Raw genomic sequence first — 10,689 nt, forward strand, 5'->3', positions numbered from 1 at the left:
TTCAGGCTGCTTGCAGGGCCTGGTCTTGTTGCGCAGCATCACAGATCAGACACCAATCAAAGCTGGACCTTGTGACCCAAGCGCCATGACGTCATCGCTGGGTAGCGTGTGTTGCAGCAAAGTTACCTGAGATAGATGACGTCAGTGACGGGTCACATGATCCACTGGGCCAATTGGATTCTGCCCTGGACCTACTCATCCAGGAAGCGGGGTATTTAAATTGTTTGGTGTTATCTCTTGACCTTCACTAACATTCATCCGACTTTTATTTCTGAAAAGTAGTCCTGCAAAAAGTCCTCACACAGCTCCGTATAAAAAAATAAAGAAGTTTTAAGATGTGGCAATGCAAAAAAATTCTTTTTTTTTTAAAGATATTTTATTGTGTAACAGTAGTGAAACATATATATAAAAAAAATGTATTTGGTATCGCTGTAATCGGACTGATCCAGAGAGTAAAGTTTGTTATTTACCGGTATGCAGGAAAATAAACACCTCAAAATGTATTAAGTAAAACCTCAGTGGCAGTTTTGCAGTTTTTTCCCACACCCCCTGAAAGTTAATAAGTTAGGCCCCTTTCACACAAGTGAGTTTTCCATGTGGGTGCAACGCGTGACATGAACGCATAGCACCCGCACTGAATCCTAACCTATTCATTTCAATGAGTCTGTGTACATGAGCATTTTTTTTCAAGCATCAGTTCTGCGTTGCTTGAAAAACGCAGCATGTTCTATATTCTGCGTTTTTCACGCAGCCCTGGCCCCATAGAAGTGAATGGGGCATCAGTGAAAAACGCATTGCATCCGTAAGCAGGTGTGGATGCAATGCGTTTTTCACTGATGGTTGCTAAGAGATGTTGTTTGTAAACCTTCGGCTTTTTATCACATGCGTGAAAAACGTATGAAAACACATTGCACCCGCGTGAAAAAAACAGAACAACTGAACGCAATCGCATACAAAACTGACTAAACTTGCTTGCAAAATGGTGTGAGTTTCACTAAACGCACCCTGAATGCATCGGGAGCCAATCCGTCACGCTCGTGTGAAAGAGGCCTTAATCGGTAAGTTACATCTACCATAAAAACTACAACTTGTCGTGCAAAAAACAAGCCCTCATACGGTTACATAGACTGAAAAATAAAAAGGTTATAGCTCTTGGAAGGCAACAATGAAAAAAAAAATCACTTGTTCGTAAAGGCCCAAAAACAGACTGGTCACTAAGGGGTTAAGTGTAAAAATGAAATAGACAGTAATAGCAATTAGAAGCCTTTGTAACAGTTGAAATAATGGAAAAATTACTAAATTTACATCAGTCATGTAAATTCTCACTGTATACTTAGGTGCACATTACATCACTTGCAAACATTATGGAAAAATGCAAATTTGCAAGTCAAATAAAAAGCACACATTTCTAGTTCAATGTTTCACCCTGCCAATAGTCAAAGTGTTATCTCTACAGCATTTTTGTATATTTTTTTTATTTAAAGGTGTATTCCAGTTGTAACAAGTTATTCCCTATCCACAGGTTTGGGGATAACTATTAAGCCTCATTCACACGTCAGTGTTTTGGTCAGTGATTTCCATCAGTGATTGTGAGCCAAAACCAGGACTGGAGCCTCCACAGACATAAGGTATAAGGGAAAGATCTGCACCTGTTCTGTGTTTAGAGCCGCAGCTGGTTTTGGCTCAAAATCACTGATGGAAATCACTGACTGTGTGAATTAGGTGACATGCACACCATTGTGTGTTTTGCAGTCCGCAAATTGCGGATCCGCAAAACACGGAAGGCAATTTGCGTAACGGCACGGACAGCCATTGATAGAACTGCCTATTCTTGTCTGCAAAACGGACAAGAATAGGACAGGTTATATTTTTTTTGCGGACCACGGAACGGAGCAACGGATGTGGACAGAACAACGGTCGTGTGCATGAGGCCTAAGGGCATAGATTGGTAAAAGGCCGACTTTTGGGATCGCAACTGATTATGAGAATGGGGACCCTGTAACCCTCAGCAAACCCATGAGTGGTGCCGGAGTCTTCATAGGGTAAGAGGTCCCTGTTGCGATCTGTGGGGGTCCCAGCAGTCAGACCCCTACCGATATAATAGTTAACTTGTTACAACCGGAATATAGCAAAGAAAGAGAATAAAAAAGGACAATAGTCAGAGACAGGGGCGTTGCTAGGATCTCAAAAGATCCGGGGCCCAAGCCCCAATACATACTGTATGTGCCATATTCTCAAAGTATCTGCCCTAAACACACAAGCTCGTCCTAGGACTAAAGACATATTTTACTTGCTGCATGGACACTAACAAACATACAGCACTATATACCTTTCACATCCAGTACCTCCTAGGTGATGTCTCCTCTGATTTCGATGTTTTGCTTCCCCATCTTCTCCATTCGGGCCAGACAACTTCTTTCAACCGCATCTTGTCTCTGCTGAGTTTACCAAACAGTCATCTTAGGTTCCTGAATTTTCTAATATCATCATCCTCCCCACCCTGCTACCCCAACAGTATTATCCTGGTGCTGCCCAGAATACTGTGCCTACTGTGCTCCCCAATGCCCCTAAATACTATACCACAGAAATTATACTGCTATACAGATTAGTCCACCTATAGTAATAAAAAAATACTACTTATAGCAATAATTCCCTCCCAGAGTGCCCTTCTTAGGAATACTGACCCCTACAATGCCCCCAATAATGATACTACTCCCCAAGAGTGCCCCTGTTAGTCATAGTGCCCTCCATATATTGGCCACCATAGTGCACCCAGCAGTAATAAGGCTCTCTATAATATTAATAAGGCCCCCCTGTAGTACTTATCCACCATTATAGTGTCTCCAGTAGTTATAATGTTGGGGTCACCACAGCAGGGCATCTCTGCGCGATGCGCGTGAGTGAGAGATTGTACAAGTGTGCGGTAAAACTACAAGAATACAAATAACATGTGTAAGTATTAAGCATAGCGTAGCATGTACTATAACATTACATTAACACTGAAGCACATGGTAAAATGGCTGCCTGTACATGTGATTGCATGTCTGCTGGGCAGAACATAAAATTTCCCCTATAAGACCCCCAGTGGTTACTGTCTAATGCCCCCTACAGTGCCCCTGTAGTTATAGTGCTCCCCTGTAGTGCCCCAGTAGTTTAATGCCCTCCTGTGGTGCCGCTAATAGGTATAATACCCTCCTGTGCTTCCCTAGCAGTAAGGAGGCCCTTCTGTGGTGCATCTATAGGAATAATGCCCTCCTGCAGTGCCCCAGTACTAATAATGCCCTCCTGTGGTGCCCCCAATAGGTATAATATCTTTCTGTAGTGCACCAGTAGTAATAAGGCCTTCCTGTAGTGCCCCCAATAGGTATAATACTTTCCTGTAGTGTCCCGGTAGTAAAAAGGCCCTCCTGTGGTGCCCCCAATAGGTATAATATCCTCCTGTAGTGCCCCAGTAGTAATAATGCCCTCCTGTGGTGCCCCCAATAGGTATAATATGTTGTATACCTCATTTCATGTATATGTGGTAGATTCTATATACGTAAGACCATCAGGAATATGAATGAAAGATTTAGGGAACATCTAAATTCTATCCACACAGAGAAAGGCTGCCCACGACTAATAGAACATGTGAGACCAGAACACAATAGTGACAATAAGGTTTCGAGGTTTGCTGGGATTGAGTCAGTATGTAATTCACCACAAGGAGGTGATAGACATCGAGAGCTCTTGAGAAGAGAGGCAAGATGGATACTGAGATCCGAAGCTATGGGCCCATTAGGCCTAAATGACAGAAATGACTTAGGAGTATTCCTATGGATAGTGTTTTATCTGTGACCTCTCTGTTTTTGATTTTATGTTATGTTTCAACATTTGTTTTTATGTATAGCCAGGGCTTTTTTTCTCAGAGAAAAGGTGGTGGAACTCACCCCCCCTCCCCTGGCCACTCCCCTACCCACCCCTAGGACCGCCCCCTAAAACCGCCTTTTTAGAGAACAGGGGTGCAAGTAAAATTGCCAGTGACGGTCGTGACAGCCAGGCTGCCAGTGCCCGCGGCCGCCGGCGCCCTAGTCCACACATGGGCAGCGCAGCCTGGCCTGGCCCCTTCCTTCCCTCCCAGTATAAAATGCCCCTATACAGAGCCCCCATATAAAATACCCCTTCTTTTTAGCCTCTGTAGATGTCCCTATAGTGCCACCCAATAATATGCCAGTAATAAGTGCCCCAATAGATGCCCCCCCAATCATGTACCAGTAAGATGTGCCCCCATATCATGTGCCAGTAAGATGTGCCCCCATAGATGCCCCCCAATCATGTGCCAGTAATAAGAGCCCCCCACCATCATGTGCTAGTAGCCTGAGTGCCCCCCTATCATGTGCCAGTAGCCCCCCTATCATGTGCCAGTAGCCCCCCTATCAAGTGCAAGTAGCCCCCCTATCAAGTGCCAGTAGCCCCCTATCAAGTGCCAGTAGCCCCCCTTATCCCTTATGTGCCAGTAGCCCCCCTTATGTGCCAGTAGCCCCCCCTTATGTCTGTTCCAGCCCAGCAGCCCCCCTTATGTCTGTGCCAGCAGCCCCCCTTATGTCTGTGCCAGAATCCCCCCTTATGTGCCAGCAGCCCCCCTTATGTGCCAGTAGCCAGTAGCCCCCCTTATGTGCCAGCAGCCCCCCTTATGTGCCAGTAGCCAGTATCCCCCTTATGTGCCAGCAGCCCCCCTTATGTCTGTGCCAGCCCAGCAGCCCCCCTTATGTCTGTGCCAGCCCAGCAGCCCCCCTTATGTGCCAGGATTGTCATTTTTACATATAAAAATTATAATAATAAACTTATACTTCTTACCTCCTCCAGGATGCGATGCAGGCCTCTTCCGGCCTGTGTCCCTCGCTGGCTCAGGCGGCGCGATGACGTCATGCACCGGCCTCTGATAGGCTGCCGGCCTAGTGCTGGCAGCCTATCAGAGGAACAGGGAGGGGACACACCTCTCCCTGCCCTGCCGCATTACAGACATTTGTATTGCCGTCCTGAGGACGGCGATACAGATGAGATGACTTTGGAGATGAGTGAGCGCTTCCACAATGGAAGCGCAGCGCTCATCTCCTGCTGTGCCCTGCCGGGGCCTCATTCACACGTCAGTGTTTTGGTCAGTGATTTCCATCAGTGATTGTGAGCCAAAACTAGGACTGGAGCCTCCACAGACTTAAGGTATAACGGAAAGATCTGAACCTGTTCTGTGTCTAGAGCCGCACCTGGTTTTGGCTCAAAATCACTGATGAAAATCACTGACCGAACACTGACGTGTGAATGAGGCATAAGGGTACGGCCACACAGTCAGATATGTCATCTCCTCTTTTTTGAATTCACTCCTGGTTTTGGCTTCCAAAATGGCATTCAGAAACCTGTTACCTGTACCTGATGCCTGAGCCCCTGTGATATACCGTATTTTCCCTCCATAAGACACATTTTTCCCCCAAAGCGGGGGGAAAATGCCCCTGCGTCTTATGGGGCGAATACTAATGAGCGCTTCCATTATGGAAGCGCTCATTAGTACCAGAGGACCAGGAAGCGGTAAAGGCTCTGTACTCACCGCTTCCTGGTCCTCGGCTGCGCACAGCGTGAGGGCTGTGACCTCACGCTGTGTGTGCCAGTTCACAGCACAGCCAACAGCAGGAGGAAGAAGATCGCAGGCGGTGAGAAGCAGCAGAGTCCAGGAGCAGGAGAGGTAAGTGTTTTTTTATTTTATAAAATATGAGGCTGCTTGGGGCTGATCTGATATGGGGGGGGGGGGGTTGCAATGGGGGTGATGAGAGGCATAATAGATGATAATGAGGGCTGATGAGATGCATAAGGGCTGATATTGGGGATGATGAAAGGCATAAGGCTGATAATGGGGGCTGATAATAAGCATAAGAACTGATATGGGGCTAATGAGAGGCATAGGGATAATAATTGGGGCTGATTAGAGGCATAAGGCTGATAATTGGGGGTGATATGAGGCATAAGGACTGATATGGGGGCTGATGAGAGGCATGGGGCTTATATGGGGGTGATGAGAGGCATAGGGGCTGATATGGGGGGCTGATGAGAGGCATAGAAGCTGATGAAAGGCATGGGGCTCTTATCTGAGGTCTGATTGGGGATCATTTACATTGGGCTCTGAGCTGACATCTGATTGGGGGTCTGATTAGAGGTGTTATTGGGGTCTTAACTCCTTAAGGACCGGGCTCATTTTCACCTTAAGGACCAGGCCAGTTTTTGCAAATCTGACTAGTGTCACTTTATGTGGTGATGACTTTAAAATGCTTTGACTTATCCAGGCCATTCTGAGATAGTTTTTTCATCACATATTGTACTTCATGACACTGGTAAAATGGAGTAAAAAAAATACAAAATTTGCCAAAAATTTGGAAAAAATTTCAAATTTCCAAGTTTCAATTTCTCTATTTCTATAATACATAGTAATACTTACAAAAATAGTTATTACTTTACATTCCCCATATGTCTACTTCATGTTTGGATCACTTTGGGAATGACATTTTATTTTTTGGGGATGTTACAAGGCTTAGAAGCAAATCTTGAAGTCACTTTGTGAGACTTACATAATAGAAACCACCCAAAAATGACCCCATTCTAGAAACTACACCCCTCAAGGTATTCAAAACTGATTTTACAAACTTTGTTAATCCTTTAGGTGTTCCACAAGAAATAATGGAAAATAGAGATACAATAAAAAAATAATTTTTTTTTTTCCAGTTACAAAGCAAGGGTTAACAGCCAAACAAAACTCAATATTTATGGCTCTGATTCTGTAGTTTACAGAAACACCCCATATGTGGTCGTAAACCGCTGTACGGGCACACGGCAGGGCGCAGAAGTAAAGGAATGCCATACGGTTTTTAGAAGGCAGATTTTGCTGGACTGTTTTTTTGACACCATGTCCTATTTGAAGCCCCCCTGATGCACCCCTAGACTAGAAACTCCAAAAAAGTGATCCCATTTTAAAAACTACGGGATAGGGTGGCAGTTTTGTTGGTACTATTTTAGGGTACATATTATTTTTGGTTGCTCTATATTAAACTTTTCGTGAGGCAAGGTAACAAGAAATAGCTGTTTTGGCACCATTTTTATTTTTTGTTATTTACAACATTCATCTGACAGGTTAGATCATGTGGTATTTTTATAGACCAGGTTGTCACGGACGTGGCGATACCTAATATGTATACTTTTTTATTTATTTACCGTATGTAAGTTTTACACAATTTCATTTTTGAAACAAAAAAAATCATGTTTTAGTGTTTCCATATTCTGAGAGCCATAGTTTCAGTTTTTGGGCGATTATCTTGGGTAGGGTATGATTTTTGCAGGATGAGATGACGGTTTGATAGGCACTATTTTGGGGTGCGTATGAATTTTGGATCGCTTGCTATAACACTTTTTGTGATGTAAGGTGACAAAAGCTAAGATTTAGTCTTACCGGTAAATGGTTTTCCAGGAGTCCGACATGACAGCACCCACTGGAGGATGTCCTATTGGATCTCTGTAGGGACAGGAAGCGTGAGAGGTTAAAAGGCCCCTCCCCACCCCTCCTACCAGTGTTTTTCCAAATTACTACACCAGATAGCATCCAAACTTTTTATTTGAACTTCCATTTTATCCTCACGTTGGAAATTATATACGGATCCAAAGAAATAAAAGCAAAAAGAAGGGGGTATTAACGGGTGCTGTCATGTCGGACTCCTGGAAAACCATTTACCGGTAAGACTAAATCTTAGTTTCCAGGATGTCCCTCCATGACAGCACCCACTGGAGGACTACCAGCTTACTACTTAGGGGGGGGACCACTGCCTGGAGGACCTTACGACCAAACCCTAGGTCCTGGTTGGCAAGAGAATCTAGTCTATAGTGTCTAACAAAGGTAGAAAAACTGGACCATGTAGCAGCCCTGCAAATTTGTTCAATTGAAGCCTCCGCTTTTTCTGCCCATGAAGTCGCCACGGCTCTGGTGGAATGGGCCTTTATGGATAAAGGGCAAGGTAGTCCTTTCAGCACGTAAGACTGCCGAACCGTGTCTCTGATCCAACGAGCTAAAGTCTGTTTTGAGGCCTTATTGCCTCTGTTCTTTCCTCCAAACAAGATAAAGAGGTTTGATGATCTTCTCCAAGAAGCTGTTCTTTGTAAGTAGGCTAAAACCGATCTTCTTACATCCAAACAGTGAAATTTTTCTTCCTGCACATTTTTGGGGGAGGCACAAAAGGAAGGAAGAATTATTTCTTGATTTTTATGGAATGGAGAGACAACTTTTGTTAAAATGGATGGATCCAACTTTAATATAACCCGATCGTCCAAATTTTTTAAATATGGTTCCCTGATGGAAAGGGCCTGAATTTCTCCTATTCTGCGTGCTGTGGTTATCGCTAGAAGAAAAATTGTCTTAAGAGAAAGCAACTTATCTGATAACTGCTCAATTGGTTCAAACGGGGGATTACATAGACCCTCTAAAACTATATTTAGGTCCCATGGTGGTACTGTCTGCCTAATAGTGGGTCTCATTCTGGAAATAGATTTTATAAATCTCTTAATCCATCTGTGGTCTGCTAAGGAGGTGTCCAAAAAACAACTCAAAGCTGAAATTTGGACCTTAAGGGTACTGGGTTTTAGGCCCAAATCGAACCCCATCTGTAAGAAATCCAGAATGCAGCCTATAGATGGGTCGGAGACCCCTGGATGTGTGTGTGACAGCCATGAAGTAAATTTTTTCCATATTTTCAAATACATGGCCGAGGTTATGGGCTTGCGGCTTTGCTGTAAGGTAGATATTACCTTATCTGACAGACCCTTTATCTTTAGGATCTGTCTTTCAGGATCCAAGCTGTTAACCTCAGCTTCTCGAGGTTCGGATGTTCCAGGGGTCCCTGTAGGAGAAGGTCCCTCCTTCCCGGAAGGGTTATTGGATACCCTATAACCATTTCCTTCAACAGAGAAAACCAGGCTCTCTTCGGCCAGGCAGGCGCTATGAGAATTAGGGTCATTGAGCATGTTCTCAGCTTCTTTAGGACCGAGGGAATCAGGGGAAATGGAGAAAAGGCGTACCCCAGTTCCATGTCCCAATCCTGGGATAAGGCGTCTACTCCTAGCGGGTTGTCTCTTGGATTTAGAGAGAAAAAACTGTTCAACTGGGTGTTCTCTCTTGACGCGAATAGGTCTACTTGTGGGAACCCCCACTGGCGGCAGATCTGTAGAAAGACTTCCTTGTTTAGAGACCATTCGCCTGGGTTGAGACTGTGTCTGCTTAGGAAGTCTGCGGTGGAGTTTTCTACTCCTTTTATGTGGACTGCTGATACTGAGAGAACTTTTTTCTCTGCCCAACAAAATATTTGGTTTGTCAATCCTTGTAGATGAGGGTTCCTGGTTCCACCTTGACGTTTCAGGTAACAGACCGTCGTCACATTGTCCGATAGGATTTTGATATGGTGGTTGGAGAGTATCTGCTCTGCCTTCTTCAGAGTCTCCCATACTGCCTTCAGTTCTCTGAAGTTTGAGGATCTGCGACTGTCCAGACTGGACCATCTCCCCTGAAAGTAATGATCTTTCAGATGGGCTCCCCAACCCCACTGGCTTGCGTCCGTGGTGATCACTATGGACGGTGAAAGATTCCAGGCGACTCCTTTTCTTAGGTTTTCTGGGTTGGTCCACCAGGATAGAGAATCTAAACTTTGCCTTGATAGGATTATTCTTGCGTTCAAGGATTGATGGTCTCTGTCCCATATTGTCAGGACTGAGTTCTGTAGGATCCTGGAATGGTACTGAGCCCAAGGTATGACTGAGATACAGGATGTCATTAGGCCTAGAACCTGCATAGCTTCTCTTAGTGTATGGTCCCTTCTCTTTTGAAAGGTTTTTATCTTCTTCCTTATCCTTTCCCGTTTTATCTGTGGAAGAAAGGAATGTTGTTTCTCTGAATCTAAGAGGACTCTCAGGAACTGTTTCCTGGTACTTGGTACTAGGTCCGACTTGGCGTAGTTTATTATCCAGCCTAAATCCTTGAAAAGGGCGAGGGTCTGTTGGACATTGCTCTCTAGACTCTGCTTTGTCTCTGCAATAAGAAGGAAATCGTCTAGGTACGGAATAATTTTTATTTGTTGTTGTCTTAGGTATGCCACGACTTCTGTGATTACATTTGTGAAAATGCGAGGTGCCGAGGATATTCCACAGGGTAGGCACTGGAACTGGTAATGAAGAATCGTTCCATCCTGGTTGATCGCAAACCTGAGATACTGTTGGTAAATGGGATGTATTGGGATGTGATAATAGGCATCCTTTAAGTCCATGGTACATAAGAGATCCCCTACAGATATTAGTGGGATTGATGTTTTTATAGATTCCATCTTGAATCTGTGGTAAACCAATGACCTGTTCAGGGATTTCAGGTTGATAATCGTCCTGAAGGTTCCGTCAGTTTTTTTATTTATTAGGAATAGCCTTGAATAATGGCCTAAGCATTTCTGATCCTCTGGGACCTGTACTATAGCATTTAGTTTTATCAGCTTCTGTAAGTCCAGACTTAGTTGATTCTGTTGACCTGCTGATTGAAACTCTGTAATCAAGAATCTTTGCGGGGGAGGGGGGGGGGGGCGGCAGGGGACCGTGAAATTCTATTTTCACTCCTTCCCGGATTGTGTTGAGGATCCACTGATTCTG

Source organism: Bufo bufo, chromosome 1, assembly GCF_905171765.1.
Source record: "Bufo bufo chromosome 1, aBufBuf1.1, whole genome shotgun sequence".
Lineage (NCBI taxonomy): Eukaryota > Metazoa > Chordata > Amphibia > Anura > Bufonidae > Bufo > Bufo bufo.